General features: G+C 34.6%; 1 protein-coding gene across 2 annotated transcripts in view; it reads right to left on the reverse strand.

Annotated features, from left to right (window-relative positions):
- Positions 1-15,383, reverse strand: part of LOC113398505 (uncharacterized) — a 50,752-nt gene extending 35,369 nt beyond the window's left edge. For both annotated transcript variants that reach the window (XM_064219187.1, XM_026637265.2), the window contains exon 1: positions 15,205-15,383. The gene's annotated coding sequence lies outside the window, so the exon portion shown is untranslated. The remainder of the gene's footprint in view (positions 1-15,204) is intronic.
- Positions 15,384-25,815: the final 10,432 nt, after the last annotated feature.

Raw genomic sequence — 25,815 nt, forward strand, 5'->3', positions numbered from 1 at the left:
AGCAGTGGGAAATTTACAGGCTGATTATGTTATGTTATGATTATGATATTATAGCAACTTCGTTTTATGTAATATTTTACGTTTATAATGTCTTAAGAATATTCTAGATCAATGTCCAACGAATTTAGGTTAAGTGGTTACACAGAGGGCACACTATTATAATGCTAAATTGCACGCATGTATATATATATATATATATATTTATATATATATGAAATAATAAATCAAATACCACTCAACGCTCAGCATTATGCCAAATCGGTCAACGCGTTTTAAGTTTTTGGTAAAAATAAACGAATCCAACCCTACATTGTATATATACGTCGGAGAGCGTGCCAAGGGGGGTGGCTGAAGCACTATCATTTTATAACTACTCACACAGACGCAGAGCAATAGGGTTTCCACTTACAGCTAATATTATTTTTTAAACAAGATCTTTCTACATGTTTTAGTGACAGTTTAAATGAAATTTGACGTTATAAGAATAGCTATTTGGATAATCACCAAACGGACGGAACCTACAAGGCCTTATTGTATAAATTTCTCGAAATGTACATGTAAATATTTAAATAATTTAATTTTAAATTTCGTTTCTTTTCGTTGGGTTCGGTTAAAACAGTTTTACAGAAACATTTATCTCAAGGTTCAATTTAAAATATTTATCGCCAGTCAGCAATTTTGGCATCGGATTTTAGAACGTTGCAATCATAAATAACCCATGCTATTTCCATGGGACGAAACTGTATAAATATGCAAATTGACGTTCCATTTATAAAAAAAATAAATATCAACTCGCGAGATTTATCAGGGTTGTATTAAACGTATGGCGGGTCGTAAACTTTTGGATTACGCAATGCATGCAAAAAAATATTACTTATTCAATTTTTAATTTTTTTATTTTTCCTCCATCGTGCCAACCCTAGCTGGTCCGCGTTACGGCTTGTGCAATATTATTGTGAATTTAATGGGCTACCGAACAAACTATGTAGAGTCGGCTACAGCATCGCTGGTAATAATTTGGATTGTGTTGCAACTAGACGCGATTTAAGTCTTTATACGAGCTTATTGTCGTTGTAAGTTATGTCCAAAAATTTTAGCTAATGTTCGTAGTTTTAGGTTCTATGACATGAAACTATCAACATTGAGTCGTTACGGATTTATTCGACGCTGTAGTGGATAAGGTTGACTCAGAATCGAACTCGTTGCAATAAGATTTTGTTTGTAATCGATGCTTTAGTTTAATGTAGTCTAAACCTAAGTAGCCTGTCGCGACTATTTAAAAAAGTATGAAATTAGATTGAATTGTACAGGAATTCGTACTGGATCTATCTTTTAGCCTAAAAAACTATTATTTTCGTTAAAAATGGGAAAAATATTCAAGATACGAAATACGAGAGCTTTTCTGTAAAACTCGAAACACACTGTAGAACACTGAAAAGTACTTTAGAAATTCATATACGATGTATAAATAAATGCAAAAATAACTCTGTCTGTTTGTTACGCTTTCACGGCCAAACTACTGATCGGGATTTGATGAAATTGGTGCAACGCAAGCTTGAACCTCAATTAAACATATACTACTATTTTTTATACCTAGCACTTGACAAAACAACCCCGAACCTAACCCAAGCGAAGCCGCGGCTGAATTAGGTGACTGTAATAATTATAACATTACACGAAGATCGCAAGTTCAGAACAAAACACAATTAAGTCTTTAAGTGGTTAACTTGACTCAATGTTCGTCTCGTGCTAAGCGGTTAAGGAAAACGTCGTGAGAAAACTTGCACCCGTTGGATGTCATCGTACAGATCCATAAACCGAAAAGTAACAGCGTGGATTATGCTCTAAACCTTCTCGTTTACAAAAATCTTTACTGAAAATAAGCGAGTGAATTAGCAATCATACTTAACCTTCATAATGATATTCATTCCTGAAGCCCAATTATTCTGTTTGAGATTTGATATATTAAAGTACTATTAATTATTTAGTAGTTAAGTGACTATCGTTTATTTACGAATTAATTTGGAGATGGCCCAGTAGTAACAATATATTAAAAATTACGGGTTCAAACCCAGGAAATCAGCACTGATTTTAAAACACTATGCTATAATTTAATACTGAGTTTCTTGCCGGTTCTTCTCAAGATAAACTACATTCCGAACCGGTGGTTACTTTATATTAAATATAATCCTGTTAAATGATGTTACAGAGATACTTCTAAAGCCTGTTTGAAAAAAGTATATTTCTATTTTAGCTGGATAAATTCAATACATTAATATGGTTATATTAACAGGAATATACTTAAAAATGAAAACCGATTCAAGTAAGCGCTCGTCATTACACGCGAGTACAGACCGACGGTATATCATTTTAAATTGTGATAAGTTCAGATAAGATCATTATATATCATTTGACATGTATAATGGGTTTTAAATCTTCCGAATGCGACCGAACTATCGGTCTTTTAAAATATGAGATCGGCGATTTAGAATTTCAAATGGTTATTGTTTTAACTGTTTTATATTACTATATGCTATCTCTTTCACTCAAAATGTCTCTACGAATATATAAAAGTGACATAAGTAGAGAGACCCGTCTGGGTAGGTTCAACGCATCATATTGTCTGCCGCGAAACAGCAGTACTCAGTATTGTTGTGTTCCGGTTTGAAGGGTGAGTGAGTCAGTGTAACTACAGGCACGAGGGACATAACATCTTGGTTCCCAAGGTTGATTATGGCTGATGTTAGGAATGGTTAAAGTTTCTTACAGCGTTATTGTCATTTCTTAGTGTTAGTGGCCCACTTGCCCGTCCGCCTATATATATATATATATATATAATTTAAAAGATCTCTACAAGTATATTAAATTAGCAAGGAGTCCATTGTAAGCTGCCAGCTCCTTCGGTATATAGAGGAGTGCCATCTGATTAGTGACCGCCAGTACGGTTTCCGTCGGGGTCGCTCAGCCGGTTATCTTCTAGTTTACCTTACTCATAAATGGGCGGAAGCAGTTGAAAGCAAGGGGGAGGCAATAGCAGCCAGTCTGGACATAGCGAAGGCTTTCGATCGCGTGTGGCACAAAGCGCTTCTTTCGAAGTTTCCTTCCTATGGGCTTCCCGGGAAATTATGCAATTGGATTACCAGCTTTTTGGCAGATCGGAGCATCAAGGTCGTTGTCGACGGTGCATGCTCCGACCGAAAAGTCGTCAATGCTGGTGTTCCACAAGGCTGCGTTCTATCACCCACTCTGTTTCTTCTGCATATCAATGACTTGTTGCAAATCAGGAACATTCACTGCTATGCAGACGACCGTACCGTACACACCTCATACACCGGCCATGCTAATATTTCTCGGGAAAACGTCGAAGAAAACCGGAACAAACTTGTGTCTGAAATCGAGTCTTCATTTTCAACCCCAAAAAATACGCAAGTTTGCGCGTTAACCGCCAAAAAAATACCATTCGTCGTATCTCCCCGATTTGAGAACATTCCGATAGCCGCCACAGCTAGTATCGGAATACTTGGCGTTGATATTTCGAGCCTCGTTCAGTTCTGCGGTCAATTGGAAGGCAAAGCCAAATTGGCATCAAAAAAGCTCGGTGTGCTCAGCAAGGCAAGACAATATTTCACGTCGGCCTATCGCCTAAGACTATACAAGGCGCAAATTCGGCCACACATGGAGTACTGCTCTCACGTCTGGGCGGGTGCTCTCCAATACCAGCTCCTTCCATTTGACTGTATCCAACGTAGAGATTTTGGATCACTCTGCATCTTCTACCGAATATTCCATGGGGAATGTTCCGAGGAATTGTTTGGATTAATCCCGGCAGCTGAATTTCACCTTCGGACATCTCGTCTAAATTCTAAATTTCACCCGCACCACCCAGATGTCCGAAAATCCCCAACAGCGTGATTCTTAAAGCATTTTCTGCCTCGCACAACCACTCTTTGGAACCAGCTTTCGCCGACGGTTTTTCCGAACAGATACGACTTGGGAACCTTCAAGAAAAGAGCGTACTTAATCCTTAAAGGCCGGCAACGCACCTGCAACCCCCCTGGTGTTGCAGATGTCCATGGGCGGTGGTAATCACTTTCCATCAGGTAAGCCTCCTGCTCGTTTGCCCCATAAAACATAAAAAAAAAACCAACTTCCCTGGGGTTTGAGCTTGCTTTACAACTTTCATCGAATTCCGTTCAATATCTGACAGACAGACTTTCGCGTTTATAATATTAGTATAAATTATGCAATTTCATTTCTTATAACATTACGTTTATCGAACCCTTTTATTTGATACCCATACCAAAGCTAAGGAAACGATGAGGTGACATTTTGTGTCGCCATATCAGTATTTAAACATATTAATTTATTTACCATTATGAGACAAAAACATTTTTTTTTACATTTTATATTAGCAACCTGTAAATTTCCCACTGCTGGGCTAAGGCCTCCTCTCCTTTTGAGGAGAAGGTTTGAAGCATATTCCAATGCGGGTTGGTGAAATACACATGTGGCAGAATTTCGTTGAAATTAGACACATGCAGGTTTCCTCACGATGTTATCCTTCACCGCCGAGCACGAGATGAATTATAAATACAAATTAAGCACATGAAAGTTCAGTGGTACCTGGCCTGGGTTTGAACCCGAAATCATCGGTTAAGATGCACGCGCATCTCGGCTCCAGAAAAAAAAATAGCCTAATTTATTCATTATTATTTTCATGATTATATTTACATTTTCAATATCTTTTATTAATACATTTTTAACATTAATTCGTTGCGAGCAAAGCTATCGGATGCAAGTATTAAATATATCCGCAACATATGTATATCCGTTGAGCACAGGCTTAACTATTAATAGAAGTTTGATAAAGTGATTTACATTAAACCGTGACTTACATCCGGCACGATATTATCCGATACAATTTCCCCAAGTTTCCCCACGATGCTGTTTCCTAACCATTGAATTCGAGATTAATTATAAACACAAATTAAGTGTTTTCGGTTCTCTTGTTAATTTGATAGTTTCAAAAGCGTAACAAATGAACTCATTTTAGTAATTATATTATTAATTATTATTATAATGATAGCTGCTGATGTTAAAGCCATTGCTCATATTAACTTGGAAGCTGAATTTTGGACACAATTGTTGTCATTCATTATCAAAATTATATATTTTTTTAATTTTTTTTGTCAATATGTTGTTTCAATTGTACCGTGTCATAAATAAACATTTTATTCTTTTCTTAATTCTTTATGAATTTTTTTTATCGAATTTTTGAGATCGTAACCGTTTGCTTAATCAATAAAAAAATAACAAATATCTATTAGGTTTAAATGTAAAAAATAAAACTTTACAATAGTATTTGCAATGACGTCATCAATCAGAGCTGTTATTTAAATATAATTTTTCAAATTTCGAACGAAATTCAATTATGTATAATAATGACTCGACATCTATATAAAAAATACCGATCTAATCTTCTGTATCAAAGACAATATATGGCTGAGTTTGTTTTCGTCGTGCCATCCAAAAACCCAATGTCGGAGAGGTGACCTGCCTGACCTAGTCAAATTAACTCGCCTTGATCCTCTTGTAAATAAAGCTAGAAAATATTTTTTTATAAGAAACAGTAAGATATAGGTCAATTACTAAGAAATTTGGCATTCCAACAGACATTCTGAGTAGAGCCATCGTTATCAACCCAGTTTCTGGACGTTTCGGGTTTGACTTATGAATTTAGATTCCTATCATAATTCGTGAGTGATATCTGTGTATAAAATTGTATTATATTTGAAACTATTGTTCAGATTTTAATAATACTTGTTTCTCCAATTGCTTAAAGTTTACAGATTATATAACTTTACGTTAGACCCATAATAAGAGTTGAACAATAAACATCTTCGAACATCTGTCTCTTAAGAATGACTACACCTGAGAAAATTTTGATCAAACCAAATAATTTATTTGTAAATATAAAATATTAAAATGGTATGAATGCCCATTTTCATATCGACGCCGTAAGAAATATTGACCGAACTATGAGGTAGAGATTACCGAGTAGTCCGCATGCATCGTAACCAATGACTGCAGGTTCAAACCCAGGCGTGCTCCAATGAATTTTGTTGTGTTTAAATTGCGATTATAATTCATCTCGTGTTCGGTCGTTAAATATTATGACTGCGTGGTTCCTACCCAAGCTTGCACAGAGCCCTACCACCAAGCCATGCAATTACATATGAATGTTTTAAATTCTAGCAACATTACAATCGAACTTATGTTCCGATGTGCGTTTATTCCACAAAAATAATTCTTTTAAAAATTTTCTCGCAGCTATTACTTAGTTCAAGGACTCGTTGGTGTGTTTCGATGCCAGATTTGAATAAGTAAATCTTGGAAATGCCGTGATATCCCAGTGGTTAGAAGACGTGAATTAAGCGATGATTCTAAGTTCAAACCATTGAATGTTCATGTAAACCAACTTTGGCAATTAAGATGTTGTACCCCTTGTGCAAATAGTGACACTGGTTCACTCACCCTTGAAACTGCAATCTTAGACATAATAATTATATGAGAAAAATCTATATACAATTAATAAGAAACATTTTTTTTTTCTAATATTCTTGTACAATCTAGTTTTACACCAATTCTGCAATTAACAATTACGACATTATTTATATTTGAATTTAAGTTAGTAAATAAATTGAAAAATTAAAAAAGATATCATAGTATTTGTTACAACTAAAGAAATTAAAACACATGCATGTACATGTAGAATACATGTTTAATATACGAAAACCTTAAAAGATTTATCTATAAAATAGCACATTACATACAAGCAATTATAGTTCAGATTTCATATAGTATAAGGTACAAAATTGCATGTCGTAAATTCAATCGCTAAGGGCGAATTTGAATTGATAAATTGTAACCTTTAAAGAGCAAGGTTAACTAGTTCTACTTGTTTTATCGTTCCTTGAATTGTAAAAGCAACATGAATTTGGGGGGGCTGGTTCTAGTTTTTATCAAAGCTAATTATGTTTGGTGAGTATTTTTTTAGTAGTCCCTCATTCAGTAGTCGTTTATAAATCCAAATACGTGCCAAAAACTCATAAAAGTAACTAAATTATTTCTTCAAATTATTCTTTTTTTCGTGATTTAAGGAAGTAGGGGGTAGCAATCGATCATGGACCTAGGACAGCCAAGGTATCATATCCTTCCCCGGTAGATGCTACATAAGCGGGCTGTTTGTACGTGGACATTGAGACGTCGTCATGTATCAGACGCGAAGAATGAATGCTACATGATGGGAAATAAAATTATATTATGAGAATTTCCGGTTAATTAAGTAAAAAAAAAAAATTGTTCACCTATGATTTGAGAAAAATATGTTTATATAAGTTTTATACTTTACATAACTCTTATCAAGTCTGATGTGTTTAAGTAGGATAAAAAAAACTCTTGTTTTTTTTATAATATACTGATATATGTTTATGATTGCGCACGCTTAATATAAAAACAGTCTAAAGGCCACTCCTTACAGCCTTTTTATATTGTTGGGAAAGGGGCCACCTGATGGTAAATAGTCTTTATGGCTAGTACCTACATCCTTCAAACTTGGGAACTAAATGTCAATATGTCCCTCGTGCCTGTTGTTACATTGGCTCACTCATCCGTCATATCGGAATACAAGATTACAAAGTATTGCTGATTGGTGGTAGTATATGATGACGTCACGACTGGGTGGTACCTACCCATTAGTATTAGTATTTAAGGTAATCGCTTTCAGACAGACAGACGGACATTGGGCTGTATTTCGTAATATATTTAATGTCGTAAACCACATGGTCTTAGGTATAAAAAGAAGCCTATTTCCTTGATCGAAGTCCAAGCTTGCTTTATATCAAATTTCATCTAATTTGGTTCAGTTATTTGCCTGTGAAAGAGTAACAGACAGACCGACCGTCAGAGCACTTTCCCATTTATAATATTAGTATAAATTTAAAGCTACCATTGGCTCAGAATAGATAGAATAGATAATATATGATAATATAGATAGATTATACCCAGACGAACCGATACCCACAACTACCGATTCCACGATTTTTTTATCAGCTATTAAATATTGAAGCTGCTGTCGCACTTCAGTACATCGATGATGTTCGCGGTCAGACAAATTAAGTGAGGGTTACAAGGTATATAACAGTTTAGTTCCCAAGGTTAGTCGCGCGTAAGGAATATTTATTATTGCTCATAGTTCCAAAGTCTATGGTCGGTTGAGACCACTTATTGTCAGGTGGCTAATTTATAGTCTACCTACCTATTCTAAATTCAAACGTGTTGTTTATCTTAAAAGCTTATAAGAATCGAATTAATAAACACAAAGTATAATAATTTTAGAAAAATAAATTTAATTATTTATTAAGCAATCTATACGTTGGCCCCAGTCTTAGGAACTACCGCACATATTTTAATTCCATTTTTATATGTAAACAGTGTTTTTTTTAAATAAATGACAACATCACATACATTACTCTGATCCCAATTTAAGTAGCTAAAGCACTCGTGTTATGGAAATCAGAAGTAACGACGGTACCACAAACGCCCAGACCCAATACAACATAAAAACGAACTTTTTTACATCGACTCGGCCAGGAATTGAACTCGGGACCTCGGAGTGGCGTACCCATGAAAACCGGTGTACACATTACTCGACCACGGAGGCCGTCGAGATTAATTCACGAGGTATTTTTTTTTATGGCATTGGTTGGCGGACGAGCGTATGGGCCACCTGATGGTAAGAGGCACCACCGCCCGTAGACAAAGGCGCTGTAAGAAATATTAACCATCCCTTAGATCACCTATGCGCCACCAACCTTTGGAACTAAGATGTTATGTCCCTTGTGCCTGTGATTACACTGGCTCACTCACCCTTCTAACCGGAACACAACAATACAGAGTACTGTTTTTTGGCGGTAGAATGTCTGATGAGTGGGTGGTAACTACCCAGACGGACTTGCACAAAGCTCTACCACCAAGTACTTTGTATATACATAATCAGCCTGTAAATTTTCCACTGCTGGGCTAAGGCCTCCTCTCCCGTTGAGGAGAAGGTATGGAGCATATTCCACCACGCTGCTCCAATGCGGGTTGGTGGAATACACATGTGGCAGAATTTCGGTGAAATTAGAAACATGTAGGTTTCCTCACGATGTTTTCCTTCACCGCCGAGCACGAGATGAATTATAAACACAAATTAAGCACATGAAAACTCAGTGGTGCTTACCTGGGTTTGAACCCGCAATCATCGGTTAAGATGCACGCGTTCTAACCACTGGGCCATCTCGGCTCTTCATTTTTATTAATAATTTGTATATAATTTATATATAATTAAAATCTAATGCTATGATATAATTTGTCGATTAAGAAGGTAATGTCATGTGACCACCGAGTTTCCATCGCGTGCGTGTGAATCGATAAAGTATCCTATTTGAGTTCCTTATTAACTTACAGCAAAATCGTCTCATGTTTTATCCATACTAATATTATAAACGGCCTCTCTGTATGTAACTCTGTCTCTCTTCATACTTCAACTGCAGAACCGATTTAGATGAATTTTCGTGTGGAATTTGAGTCCCGCGGAAGAGCATAGGCTACTTTTTTAAATTCTACCCTCGAGGTGGTAAACTGGGGTGTGACGGTGTGCTATAGGTATTTTTCGCGTCGGTAAGGCCTCAGGTTCATTTATGACTTACATAGTTAACAGACAAACGAAATAGCAAATATTGAATAAAAGGGGATCGTCTAATAAAATTCCGCAGACATTTTTAACTCTGCCATTTAACTCTAACATTTGTAAAAAATTCATCGGTAAAGAGGGCATATTATTCAATACAAGATTATATAGATGATAAAAAAGCGTGGAGTTAATGCTTGTTGACTTCCAGACAGGATATATTACATACATATATAATTGTACTTAACTAACATGACTGTATTTTTAAATATTCAAACAGAGTAACTACTGAGTTTCTTGCCGGTTCTTCTCAGTAGAATCTACATTCTGAACCGGTGGTAGCTTCACTTAAAATAGTTTGTACTTGAGCAAAGTATATTTTGATTTTGATTTTCTATTAGCGTTACAACTAGTTACAAACAGTCATATAGAGGATTTAAAAAAAACTGATGTCCTGATTGATTGGGATCATATTATTCCCTTTACAATATGAGCCAACAACGCGGAAAATATTATAGCACACAGATTTGTGCACAAATACACCTGTGTCATATGCACTCTTTATTCCTTCCGATGGGACGGCAAACGCGACGCGACCGAAAATATATATTTCAGGCGTAGGTCTTTGCTAATTTCCAAACTCCGATTTCTACTGAGTATTTCCAACTCCAAATCCAAGCCCAACATAACCGTATACACTAACCACTAAAGCAATAAAATTATCAATAATGATTTTTGTATCTCGTTTCCAAAAGTACTATTTTGGCATCATCGTCGTCTACGGTTCCCTGATATACAATAATATATCGTTTATGTATTAAAAGAGAATAAACACGATGGAAAATTATCCACAGAAGTCATTACTTCCGATCGTTAAGTGAACTTCATGCTTTACATACAACAGTTACTCGATAATCTCGACGTAAAATATTCAGAACTTTGTCAAATTCAATAAACGGTCGAAGAAGTTTTTTACGATTCGTCCTCGAATAGTCTTTTTGTAAGACCTTTTTGTATAAAAAAAAACAATATTAGAATATATTTCTGTGAGACCTAATATATTTCCAAAATCAAATTTCGAATTCAACTTAACAAATGATGTAATTATTTTGTTAATATGACTAGCTGTTGCTCGCGGCTTTGCTCGCGTGGAAGTTGGATTTATTTACAAATCAACTTAAAATATTACGTCAAGAACTCTTTGTGTTCCATATTGGTGTGTATTTCACCCGTTAGGTTAGAACATCCAGATACACTTACATAGGTATCTACTCATACGGACGGACTTCCATACAAACTTTCAATCCCTAGAATTGCCAAAATCCCTTCCTTCCTACTCACCAAATTTCATGGCCCTAACTTTAATACATAGTTTACGCTCGGCGATGATGAATCATCGCCGAGGACATGTTAGTCAGTCAGGACATGTTATTTTATAAGTATAGATCAATTGGAAAGATATAAATTAAAATCTGATAAGGCTTATGCTTAAGCACGAATAAAAGCTTTGGAGCTTAATCGACCACATTGCAGGTTTTAATAATGATGTAGGTTTTCTACAACAAGATGAATTATAAACACAAAATAAGCATATGGAAGTTCAATCTTGGACTAAAATGCACGTGCTTTAATTACTAAGCTATCTAGGCCCTCAGTGTTAGTTATAACAATATTTTACACATCGTTAGTTTTAAATGATAGATATTTATGTATTCAAATTTTAAAAGGCCTCTTTTAACAGTATCATCCGTGGCATACAGTGCGGTTCTGTAAGAATTCACTATGTATTTCCTGAAATGTAGACAATTGTCTTAAACTGACACGCCATTTTGATACGGGTATCCTATAAATTTTATAATTATTAGAGTCAATATCGCTTAACACGTTCTGTCATTTCACGCTCGTCTTCTGCGGTATGTTTCGAGTTTCTTTTTGTAGCTCATACAGCTGAACTAAGTGTACTGAACAGACAGAATAGGTTAAGTAGCCATAATATATATGTCTTTTTTTATGTTCTTGTATTAGTGTATATACATATACAACAACTATATCTGACCATGTCTATTTCCTATAAAAATTAATGTAGTTAATTTAGAATTATTTGATATCAATTCGTTACAACTTGATATATAATAAATGTTTTTAATCAACTTTTAAGACTATTAGAACTTAGTCTACTATCTATTCAATAATCTATCTTTATTTTTAATAAAAATAATATTATTTTTAGGAATTACTTAAAAGTCAGCTATAAAAGTGGTCTTAATATGACTCGCAATCGATTTCGGAGAAGCTTCGGACGATGCGCTTAGCGATATATTTTATTATAAATTATAGCTATTTTCATGAACGACTTCGAAATTAAATAAAAATGTTATTATTGAGAGCAAGATACAATTAGATAAATCAATACATACTACATCGTGTTAAGTTTATTCAACCGATTACTTAAACAGTTGTAATTATACGAATTTCAGACAAAACGAATACGAACAGGAAATAAAGATAATATCCAATCCCCTAAAATTAGTGATTCTTGTTCCGGAAGGGCGCTGCCATTAAATCGTAATGTACAAATGTTGAGGAAAAGGGGTGAATAGACGGGAAATTGTACATGTTTTAGGAGATTCGTTTGCCAGCGTGGACCCGACTGCGAGGAATTGACGTAAAGACGGAATTATTACATTTACATGACAGGATTTTAAACGACATGGTCTATTTTATGACCAGAGAATCGGAATTGCGAGGTTGCGTTCCACGCGGTCATATTTTGTACAGTAAATATTTTTATTTATTTATTGTTAAAGCCTTAATTTTAGTCATTCTTATGTACACTAGATAGAAATTTAATAAACGAAAAATTAAAATTATTCTAATATTCTATTTTATACAAATGAAATCGCTAATCAAAGTACTGTTTATTTATTGTTTAATTCAGATTGTCTTACTGGAGAAGAATCACGTATGTAGGAATAATTACAAGTTAAATTTTTACTACCAATATTTTTTTGATTGATTAAATTTAAAACTCAAATAAAAATTAATGTTATTAGTCCATGTTTATTGGTCGGCTTTTAATAATATACATCTATATATATAAGCTTTGTGTTGACATTCGAGTGTTGGCAGTTGAGTCGAAAGAGCAGAAGAACGTCTCAGTAAAAAACGTATCATATTTTTTAATGACATAAGAAGTGGCAGTTAATTTAAATTGTAATTTAAATATTTATTTAAGACTCAGTTATAAACGTATTTTTTTTATTAATTAGTGTTCATTTAGAGTGGAAAGGGCAATTCCAGTTCTCTTTTAAATAAGGAAATAGAGCACGAACATTGCAATTGTCGATTCTCCGTTTAAGGGTTTGTATTAGTCAGCCAATTAGTATTAGTATTGTGAAATTTATTTGTTATTAACAAAATTCAACTCTGTTTTAGATGAATCAAATTGTATAATGCTTTGAAAAACCCATGTCCTTATATATATAATATCTGACATACTCTGTAATTAAAATTGCGAAAAAGTGAATCTACTGAGCTTTGCCGGTTGCTCTCAGTACTTAGTTTTACATTTAATTTGGCACAGTAACATGATTCAAAAGTGATTTTATGACCGTACTTGAATGAATAAAATTTTGCTTTTGCTCCACAGCTAATCTATATCAATGAGGTTTATATTATATAAATATATAAAATTTTATTCACGAACAAACATAAGCTTTGACGCGTCGTCTGGTTGTACTAAAATGTTATGATATATAAAGCCGTAACGATGTAGACTTGAGATAGAATCCACTTCGATTCTACGATGGGCAAAAACCTTTTATCGTGACGATTTTATGGGAAATTGTCGCGTATTACAATCGCCTAAAGGATGAATTTTCCGTTCCTTTTTAAACATTTTTGTATAAATATATTTTGAATGATAATGATTTCTATTTAAGGACAATCCGACAAAAATATAATCTGAATTTTTTTGTACCAGAACCTTTGCTAGCGTACATAGAACACATTTTTTTTTTAGCGTTAACTTTACTCAATACTGATATATTCTTATCATCTGACCCAAAGTTATTATATATTAAATTATCGTGTAAATAATTCGTCCGATATCCAGACAATTACATAACCCAAAAATGTTACCCATGTGACAGGCATGCCTTACGAAACCGACAACAACCGTTGAATGTAGTATCAGTGGTTGCCTATATCCAGTCAGGTCAAGGGGGCTGCGGGGTGAAGGGTCGCACGCAAATGATACGCGGGCGACGCCGCATCGATCGCCATGTGCCTGCCACCCCACCCCACGCTCTCAGACCACCACGTACACGCACACAGCCGATATCATCTAATGTGTTCTGCTAAATGATCCGTTTCGGATATTAAGCCGTCTGTATTCTTGAAAACTGATCGTCATCGAAAATCATCAACGAACTTTAAACTAAATTTTAAATTAAAAACGAAAAAAAGTTAAATACATTACACAATTAACACCACATAGTATATGAAAATAAACGAAGATTGGTGTCATGTAATAAACTCGGCAAAACAATTTGTACATGACATTAATAACAGCTGTTGTACAGGTCTGCGATTACCGGAAGCGAGCGCTCAACACCTAAAGGGGGAAGTTATGTGAACTCTGAACCACGTGGTATCAATTATTTACCTTATTTACCTTAAGTCACACGTGGATATCACGCCCTTCATATATCATCACAGTGTCATCAATTGAAGGAAATCTTAGAACGATATATATCTAGATACAAAAGTCATACAATTTCTACAAAAGTCTAGACCAAATGTAACATCTATCTGTCTACGAAAAAGTATAGCGACCGGCGAAGCATTGCAGAGGAGCTAACTAAAAATGAAGAAATAAGACCGTAAATTTACAGACATTCCGCTTTAATGTTTCTACTTGGAATGTGCATTCGAAAAGCTACTCTAAAACCAGAATGGGACGGTCTAAAATGCATCAAACTAAATTGTATGATATGTACGACGGGCGCGACAGTACACTCTATGCGGTTCCGTTAAAACGTCTATGGATTTTAAGGTTATTGCTAAAATGTAAATGTCAATTGGATGATACAGTGCACTCACTCAATGATTGCAACTTCAACGTTACATAAAACTAAACACACATTGATTTGCCTTACGTATGTATTATGTATATATGTATGTATTATGCCTTGCCAGTCGCATGCAGTAAATAGAGCATTGAGTTTTATAAAGTAAAGATAAATTTCTAATCGCTAGAAATGATAAAAAAATATATATATATACTCTCAAATTTACACTTTATTTCTAAAAATAATGTTCTACATAAAACTATATCTACGTGAAACAAATTAAAGAAGCATTAACTAGTTTTAATTTAATGTAAAAATGTAGCATTCGAGCGGTCCAGCGACGACACCCAAATCTAGGGCACGTGTTTTGCAGACGAACGCTGCAAGATCTCAACTCACATTAGCCACAAACCGGTACAGTCCTAAAGAGTCTTATCCTAGAAGGTATCGATATACACAGTCAACAGAAACCGGCGATTTTTACTTTACGAATGTAAGTCGATCGCGAATTGTGACTCCGCGAAGACTTCATTTGGTAACACTTAAGTAACAATGCGTGCGTACGGCGCGACGGTTGCGGCTCGACTGAGGCGCCGCGAGGCCTCACCCTTCGCGCCCCCCGACTGCATCCTTCAAACGCTCCCTGATAATCGGGAGAAAATACAACACACAGTTGCAATTGGAACTCCGCATAGCATTCTTTTTTGGCCATGATTCAGCCGGTAATTGCGCGGGTCTTCATTGGCCGGTTCCTTGAACCCGACGAATGCGTCCGTGCAATGAGTGTACCATTATAAAGGACTAGTTAATTTGGAGTCCTTTTGTAGGCGTGACCGAGTACTTGAGCCTCGCATTTTAGCAGACTATCACTATGAATATAGATGTTTCATTTTGTAAGATGGGATATTTTGTTGTAAATTACGACCGTTTGACGACCAGTCTGTTACTAGATCAGTTTCGTTCCTTCTGATTTCGAATTCGTATCGTGAATAATTTATTAATATAAAAAAATACGTTGCTAGAACGCTAATTTTATTAATGTAATCATTTTTATTTGAGTAAGCAATTATATTGCTTATATAAAGTTCAAGTAACAGCCCAGATCATTAGATAGTGGTTGGAAATAAATTACAATACAGAAATAATGAATAATTAAAACTATAAATATGGTTGGTTGTTACTATTACCTTGAAAAAGAAAAGTTTTTAATACAAGACAATAAAAGCAGACTTATAATTCTACGATTTAAATAAAAAATATTTATTTATTCTTATAAAAGTCTAGGACGTTTAAAACCGAGCTTTTACTGCAAAAGAACGCAGTATAGTTATATTGTAAGCCATAAAACTGTTCAACGTTTCCACTTACATATGAAGTAATAGCAATTGTCGTTTCTTATAAATACTTTTACATAAAAAAAGCTATTACGAACTAAAAAGTTAACAGGATCTTGCAAAAATAATTTTATTAAGTTTAAAAAATTTAATATCTTGCTCTACATATGCTACGCTTCCGTAGCTATCGTAGCACGTAGCTCACCGCTACGAAGCTTGTAAAAGGCATATAGAATTTTTAAAAGTGTGTCAATTATAATAATAATAGCTATTTTATTAAGTTTTGGAATTTTTATTCATAATACCCTACTATGTGTATTTAGGAAACAGTAGTCGGTTACTCATTTACAAGAGAAGTTTTAAACTACTAATTTAGTTGTACAATCTTATTACTAAAGTTAGCAACTTTAGTAATAAGATAATAATAATAAAGATAGCAGGTTATTTTCGGTCCGTCTACATTGCATACCGGTGTTAACTTTATGGTCAATAGCATGTAGATAGATTTGAAAGTTCCTTATAAGTTCGTACTTCATTAAAATATATTTAGTGATTTTGATTTTCGATAATTTAAGCATTTTTTTTTGTATCTCTACAGACATGTTGTCTTACCTTTAGTGTACCTTATTTTTAGTTTGTACTTTTTAAAGTGCTCGCGTGTTTTTATTTAACTTAAGTATAAGGAGTACATTTATTTAATTTTCTGGTAGTATTATAAATATGAGTTTGAGCGTTTCCTTGAAGGGGTGTTATTTGTCATTGTGAGATTCTAAATTCCTTAGTCAATCTTGATTGCGTTCGGTTAGTCTGTTCAGAATCGGACCCAAACATAATACTACATATGTATGGCTGTGTTCTTTTTGGAAGAGTTGTGTTATTGTGTGTATTATAAGTATAATTACAGGCATATATAGCATCTCAAATCGTGTTTTGTAACGCATCGATGACTAACTGGTTTATGCTTCGAAGAGTGTCAGTAGATACTTGAACCTAGATACGCTAGGCGATTTATAAAGTAATATGTTTTGTGTATTCATTATTTTATAGTTATGATTTAAATTTATTAAAAACACATACAGTTTTTGTTTTCTCGGTGGTTTTGTGCACGCCCGTCTGGGTAAGTTTCACCCAGTAATCGTTACTCTATTGCCAAGCAGCAATGTTTACATAATCAGCCTGTAAATTTCCCACTGCTGGGCTAAGGCCTCCTCTCCCGTTGAGGAGAAGGAATGGAGCATATTCCACCACGCTGCTCCAATGCGAGTTGGTGGAATACACATGTGGCAGAATTTCGTTGAAATTAGACACATGCAGGTTTCCTCACGATGTTTTCCTTCACCGCCGAGCACGAGATGAATTATAAACACAAATTAAGCACATGAAAATTCAGTGGTGCTTGCCTGGGTTTGAACCCGAAATCATCGGTTAAGATGCACGCGTTCTAACCACTGGGCCATCTCGGCTCTTACAATGTTTACTAGTGTTGTATTCTGGTTTGAATATTGGATTGGATGTATGGACAGGTATAACTACAGGCACAAGGGACATATCATCTTAGTTCTCTGCTGGTATCAACGTAAATGGGCCATAGTGGAACACTTAACATCAAGTCCATGAGCCCGTCTGGATATTATAAAAAAATATGTGTGTTTACGTTAAAATATTTGTAACGTATCATGATGAAGGTTAGTTAAAACATTTAACATATTATATTATTAATTGCTGTTAGTTTAATATATAAATAATACAATTAATAGAATAAAAATAAATCGAATACAAATGATATCTTTACAAGTCTGGACACTTATTCTCACAAAGCAATTAGCAATAATATAAACTAAAAAGCCTTTGTTTATTGCATTTAATAATTCATAAAAAGCAATTATTCTCAACGTTAATAAAAACCGAATACTTTAATCCAGTTCTTTTTCTGGCCTAAAAATTTTATCTGATTAATTTCTGAATTCTAAATGGCTTTGAGTTCATGGAAAATCAAGCCCTAATGAAGGGGAATAGAATGGAAAATCGGTTCCCATGTAACGTCATAACTCACTTGAAGGACGTCGCGTTACATTATGTTTTGTGCATCCCCGCTGGAGACGACACGTACAGCCACGTAGACAAGTGCTTATGAAAAAAGGGGGAAAAATAATTTCTTTTAATTTAACTTCCCTTGAGAGCAATATGATCTTGTGGTATTAAAAAGTTAGATAAACTAAAAAATAATAACAGTGCAATAGTCAATACCTATTATTTTATTCCAAGCCAATTTGTCGGCGAGCGTTGTTCTCTTTGACCATGTTTTATATAATAAAACCTTCTTCGAAAGGCGCTATGTGGTCATAGATATTTCCAGAAAAAAAAAACTTCTCGTCACTTAATTTAATTTATTTTATTAATGACTTATTAGTAGCAATAGTGATGAAATCAATACAAGTGTATTTATAAAAAATAAATATAATTAATATATCTATGATATTTAAAGTAATTTGAAAATTATATTTTAAAATCTACATAATATATTATTGTATAATTTTATCTGTTATAGTTTTACCAGCATTTTGTATAGTTACTTTGACCAACTTGTTCTTTCCGACTATATATTATATATGTATCATTGTCTATGTATCTTAAAACTTATCCTTAATATATGTATACATGCCTCGTTTATATATATCTCTATATGTATAACTCTACCATCAAATTATCATTATGTTAATAATGAATAAAATATTATTTTATCTTTATTGTTAAATTTATGTTTCCACAGACATTTTGTTTTTAGTATGCCTATATGTGCCAAGCCATAAACATACTTAATTAATCATAATCATTTTAATTATAAATATTTAAAACAAATATTTGTCCGCCTATTGCATACAATGTACAGTCGGGGTAAGAAAAGGTTCGTCACCTTAAGATCTATTTTCGTATGCTCAGTATGAGCGATAACCTGCTTTACCGATTGAGTATGACGTATTGCGTCGCAATGTCATTGTAAGTCGCATCTAGCAAAGAGTATAATAGCGTTTAAAAACTATAATAATAATACGAAGAAGCCGTCAATCGAGATGACAATTACCAACTTTTCACGAAACCTCATAGCCCTTCTTGAATGCTCGTGTAACATCGGAGATTAGAAAATTGTCTTGTCTCTTATAAAAGAGAGTGCATAGTAGTAATCCTCCTTCCTAATCCTAATATTATAAACGCGAAAGTTTGTGTGTATGGATCTGGCTGATTTCTCTGACGTATGGATGGATGTTTGTTACTCTTTCACGTAAAAGATCCTGAAAGGATTTGGATAAAATTTTGCACACAGATAGAATATATACTGGAATAACATATTGGATACCTTTTATCCCGGGTAAACGTAAAATCTTTCGGGAACGCGGGTGTAACCGCAGGACGGAAGTAGTAAATAAAATAGTAAAAATAAATAGTAATTATGGTAAAATTTATTAATTTAAACAAATCTTATTTATTTTATTAAAAACGAGTATATCCGCCATTCGTATCAATCACAGCTTGTAGTCGCTGTCGCAGTGATCCAACAAGGCGAGAGCATATGTCGGTTACTCTGAAGCTCTCCCAAACACTTCGGCAATGTTCTAAGACAGCTGCTTTGATTCTATCGTTATTATTTATCCACCATCAAACCCCATAGATTTTCGATAGGGTTTTTATCCGCCGCTTTTGCCGGTCAAGGAACCACTTCCCGGTGCCGATGGAACCACTCATCACAGGTCACGTTATTACATTAACCGTCACTCAAAATAACATAAAGTTTTATTCTAATTGTTGTAAAATTGCAAGATATTGCAAGAAAATATATGACACTGACAGATTTTGACAATTCAGTAGAAGATATCATATCTAATTTAAATCTTGTAATGACTAATTAGGCCATTAAAAAGGTTTCATGTCGATGTGACACTAGACGTAGTCCAAAGATGTTACACTATTTTGAACCAAGTTATCATACTATGTTAGTTTAATTTTATATGCAGTTGTCTGTTTAGTGCTTTAGTTTCAAAAGGTACTAAGAGTTTGCGACTTGATAAAGGAATTAATTTGAAAACTGACGAAGGTTTTCTTACTCTGACTGTACATATATTTCCATATATATATATATATACTTGCAAAACATTCGTCCTTCCAAAATCGTTAACACTATTGCAAGTTTGACAGATAAACAAAGTAACTTTTTAATGTCCCGAGGATTGAACTCAGGGGTTAAATTTACAGCCTAATAAGCTAAGCCAAGAAAGTAATATATATCATTAAGATATCATAATAACAACTACGGATAGCACTTGTTATGTGACTTGTACGAGTCATGTTAGGCGACATCGTTCAATTCCGGAGCGACACGCACTAAAACACCCACTAATGTTCACAAATTCTCATATGTAACTGTTTCGAAATGTATTTGAATCCATATTACATAAATACATCTATTATACGTTATTATATTTATTTTTCGATACCAGGTGATCCAGTGTATCTCATGGTTAGTTGTTTTTCATAGACTGAGGGACATCGGCACTGCGCTTTGAGAAGAATTACCAGATAGTCACAAGCGAGGAGTAACAGTATGGGTTAGTTGATTATGGTCATTTTCGCTTGCTACGTTATATAGAATCGACCCCATTCCATCTACAATCCATACCGAACAATCACAGAGGTTTTATTAGGTAAGAATCTCTCTCAGATATCATAAATAATTTGATTCTCCGCCAGGAAACCAATTAAAAATTTACACTGGCATGGCGAAATGTAAACGACATTACTTAGAAAATCAATGTGCTGCAAACTATTCTTTATAAAGCTACGACTCTTGTGTTTGTAAGTATATTGGCTCACTGATGTCTCAAGCCCGTATACAGACAAAGTATTGATCCTTGAAGGAAGAATAAACGATGGTGGTACTCAGAAACAGGCACACGGAACCTTATGGCCGGAGAAATAATAATAACTTTGATACTACAATATGTAAGATCTAAAATTGGCCTGTATATCCCAAGGCGGAGCGATAGAATCCCTTATACTTAAAGATAAGGCTTGGTCTTTTAACTGCTCTGCTAAAGAATGAAACGTTTAGGTTTCTTCAGGATATTTTGTTTCAGTGTGGACGAGATAATTTTGGGTAAGGGAGGACAAGATGGAAGGCTTAAGTTTATGATGTAAGATAAAATAAAACAACGTCATATAAAACTTTTGTTTTAATCAGTCTTGAAAGAGATCTTATTTAGTTGAAAAATTGTGTTTTAAAAATTATTAATAATAAGTAGATTTTCTTTTATGGGTAATTAAAAAAAAACGTCAAGAATTCCATCTTGTCCTTACCCTGAGGGCTAAATGGAAAGATCGTACGCACGATAGAATGTATAAGAAATTACAACATTTTACAGTTTATACAGATAATATTACCATCTTCTATGACGGTACACAATTCATGTGGTGGTTGGGCCATTACATACTGGACATTGCACCCAGTCCTCCGTGGGAAAAATGTAGAAATATGTAGTATACAAAAAATCATTTGCACTCGCTTGTTTTTTTGTTTATGAAATAGGTAGGTGGGCGGGCAGGCTAGATAGTAAGCGATCACTATCATCCATAGACTTAGGCGTCGTAAGATCCGTGAACCAACCTTGGGAAATGAGTAATTGTGTCATTTGTTGCAAAAGAGTAACTACTGAGTTTCTTGCCGATTCTTCTCGATATAAACTACATTCCAAACCGGTGGTAGCTTTATTTTAAATAATTTGTTAAATGACGATTCAAAAGTTCTTGTAAAAGCCTAATTGAATAAAGTATATTTTGATATTTTGATTTTGTGTCTATAATTACAATGGCTTACTCACCTCTAACCGGAACACAACAACAAAATGTATTGCGTAAAAAAATATATTTGATAAATTGGTGGTACCTAACCGGGGCTGATCACTAGTCCTAAATAGACAACGTATCAATAGGAAATCCGAAATCCCATACTGGATAGACCGAGCTATTTGGTACAGAGAAAGATACTCCGACTGTAGGCATATACGTGAATCCTTATTGAACAAAAAATTATACTAACCAACATAATCATATATTTATATATCGGTCTTTTCATTAAAACCATGATTGGCGTGACAAGAGATAAAGTTCTTTTTTAAAATACATTTTGGTCTACAAATCAGCAATAAAAGCCTTCGCTAACGATTAATCTTTAAAAAAAAAATAGGCTACCGACACGGCCTTGCCATTTCGATGTGTATAGTATTATTTATCGTGGCATATTTTTTTTCTGGCAACAATCACTTTCTTCACCGTACTTTTGATAAGTTTCCAATTTCATGCAGAGCGATTGCCATCTGACCTTCGGTGAGATTCGAGCCACGTGGAGTTATTGACGACCTCCGTGGTCGAGTAGTGTGTACACCGGTTTTCATTGGTACGCCATTCCGAGGTCTCGAGGTCGATTCCCGGCCGAGTCGATGTAGAAAAAGTTCATTAGTTTTCTATGTTGTCTTGGGTCTGGGTGTTTATGGTACCGTTGTTACTTCTGATTTTCCATAACACAAGTGCATTAGCTACTTACATTGGGATCAGAGTAATGTATGTGATGTTGTCCAATATTTATTTATTTACGTGGTTCATTTCAAAAGAAACGTAACCTAATTCCATCAATAAGAGTTTAGATTTTTTTAAAGATATTTAAGAGACTTATGTCGATATGTTATAACTGTACAGTGCAATTATTTATCACCAAAGTATAACATTATACTTTTAGTCATAGTATGGACATATTATGCGGAGGAATGACTTTGTTGTGAGGAAGGTCTTGAGCATAGACGTGGATGGATATAGAGGTAGGGGACGACCACAGAAACGATGGATGGATTGTGTGAAAGACGATATGGCTTGAAAGAATGTTACTTGTGAGATGACGTCAGACAGAGAAGTATGCAAGAAGACATGCTGCGCCGACCTCAAATAAAATTGGGATAGGTAATGGCAGCAGGATGATGACTTTTTGGACGCAATAATGTAGGTAAGTCCGCTCTCTTCAGGCATTTTCTTTCTCTATTTCTAGTGTATACGCTTTATGTAAAATTGACTAAAGTTATTTTTTGTTTCTGTTTTAAATCACATGGGCTATTAAATAAGAATTTTATTTTAGCCAATTAATTATTTTCAAGAGCCGAGATGGCCCAGTGGTTAGAACGTATGCATCTTAACCGATGATTTCGGGTTCAAACCCAGGCAGGCACCACTGAATTTTCATGTGCTTAATTTGTGTTTATAATTCATCTCGTGCTCGGCGGTGAAGGAAAACATCGTGAGGAAACCTGCATGTGTCTAATTTCAACGAAATTCTGCCACATGTGTATTCCACCAACCCGCATTGGAGCAGCGTGGTGGAATATGCTCCATACCTACTCCTCAACGGGAGAGGAGGCCTTAGCCCAGCAGTGGGAAATTTACAGGCTGATTATTATTATTTATTATTATAATTATTTTCAAACGCAGTAGTTTTATTTTATTTCCATTTGTTTTATACGAACAGTATAGTTCCACGGTTTCCAATGTCTTGGGACATAGCTTCTTCTTGTTCCGCTGCCTGGTGGCACATCAACTCGTCTTACAAATTTTTAATCATAATAAACTTAAGTATTACAGATAATTATTTTTATCTTTATTTCTCGTGCTATTTTATTATTAAAATTATCAATTATCCTGTGGATATATATGATATTGTTGTAAATTTATTGTGACGCTACCGAAACCCTATTTTATTTTTAAAAAGTCTGAAGGGAGTTTTTGTCACCATTACAAATACGTTACAAATAGTCCGAACAACTTGTTTGAAGAATTCATGTATAAATTGTATAAATGTCCGAGGCGTTGCCCCAAAGTGTAATATACCATAAGAAAATATACCATTTGATAAATGATATACTATTGAATATTACTACCAAGATTGATGTGCTACTCGTTTTAGACCTATGCTGTGGATCTGGATAAAAGATAGATAACGGGTAAAGTATCATGGAACACATGCCATCTTATAAAAGTTTACTTGGTGGTTTGTGTTGTCTGGATAGGTACCATCATCTCATCATATATTCTACCGCTAACAGTAATACTTAGTAATATTGTGTATCGGTATGCAGGGTGAGTGAGCCAGTGTAAGAACAGGTACAAGGGATATAATATCGCAGTCGCCAACCAGCTTTCGCCGGCGGTTTTTGCCGAACCGATACGACTTGGGAACCTTCAAGAAAAGAGCGTACTCCTTCCTTAAAGGCCGGCAACGCACCTGCAAGCCCCTCGGTGTTGCAGATGTCAATGGGCGGTGGTAGTCACTTTCCATCAGGTAAGCCTCCTGGTCGTTAGCCACCTATGACGTAAAAAAATATATTATATTTCTATCAATTATATTTGAAGAACTTGAAATTTATGTTCGCTAATAGCTAATTAACCCTACCCACATTTCCTTCTCCGAAACGTGCTGCATCTTTTGGTATAAATCTTAAGGTTCAATAGCTTCTTCGGTTAGATATAACAAAAAAAAAATCCTCATTTGTTAAAATAGAGATAATTTATTCAAACGATATACGATGGCAGTTTCATTATATGCAGAGGTTTTATGACTCCACTATGTTACATAATTAGCAATAGATCCTATTTAAAAAACCATTTAACCAGTCCAGTAGACAATTCGTTAAGCGTAAATGTAGATTCGTCGTTTTTAGTTTATTTGAATTTGTTCCAAAAATCCGTCGTATTTTTTTTGTAAAGTGTATTTCGATAATAAAGTATTACTTGAGTTGCCTAATCTACCATTTTTATTGCCTTGACACAGTTAACTTACTACGTTCTGAAATGCATGAAGTTATAAATGACGCAATAAGTTACTATGGTTTGCATCGAGCTCAACTTGTTCTCCGACTACAAATTGGAACACTTATATCTATTTTGAGAAATCGAAGGCTTTTTTATCGAAATAATTTATTTATTGTTACATTATTGAGGAAATTTGTCTTCTCTATTTAAGGAAGGCTAGGAGCTTAATATAACAGCATCCACAAATGCTGGTCAGTAGACACACGCATGGCATTCTATGTGCCACCTGCAGGTTTTCTCACCACTGAGCACGAGGTGAACAAGAACTGAAATTAAAGATGGTAAACTTCGTGATACTTGTCTAGATTTGAATCCGCAAGATTTGGCTCAAATCTAACGTGTTTTATCCATTGCGTTTTCTAGGTAGGATAGGTTTTTTATCAGCTACCATTATGAAATATTTCAGTGTAATATACGCAGAAAAATCCAAAAAATCGTACTGCAATAAAGTTTGTAAATATAATGTGTCCCAAATACGTATCTATCAGCTGAATTAGCAAAAATTTGAATATGGAATCCAAGTACTGATTGCGGCGTGCTTTAAATGTTATAATTATTAAAGACAATGCCGCTTATGACTTCCTGATATTTCACGATCGTGTTCAGTTGTAATCGTCGAGTTTTCTCTTACAGAATAGCTCTAGTGTAAGTACCTTTTTTATTTTATTAAAACATTTATAATAAGTGTTTCTTTTAATCCAAATATGTACTCTTTGTTTTATATGAATGAATAACCATCCTATATTTTCCAAGCGTGTGCTAGGAGTGGCAACGA

This window comes from Vanessa tameamea, chromosome 26 (assembly GCF_037043105.1).
Source record: "Vanessa tameamea isolate UH-Manoa-2023 chromosome 26, ilVanTame1 primary haplotype, whole genome shotgun sequence".
NCBI classification, from domain to species: Eukaryota; Metazoa; Arthropoda; class Insecta; order Lepidoptera; family Nymphalidae; genus Vanessa; species Vanessa tameamea.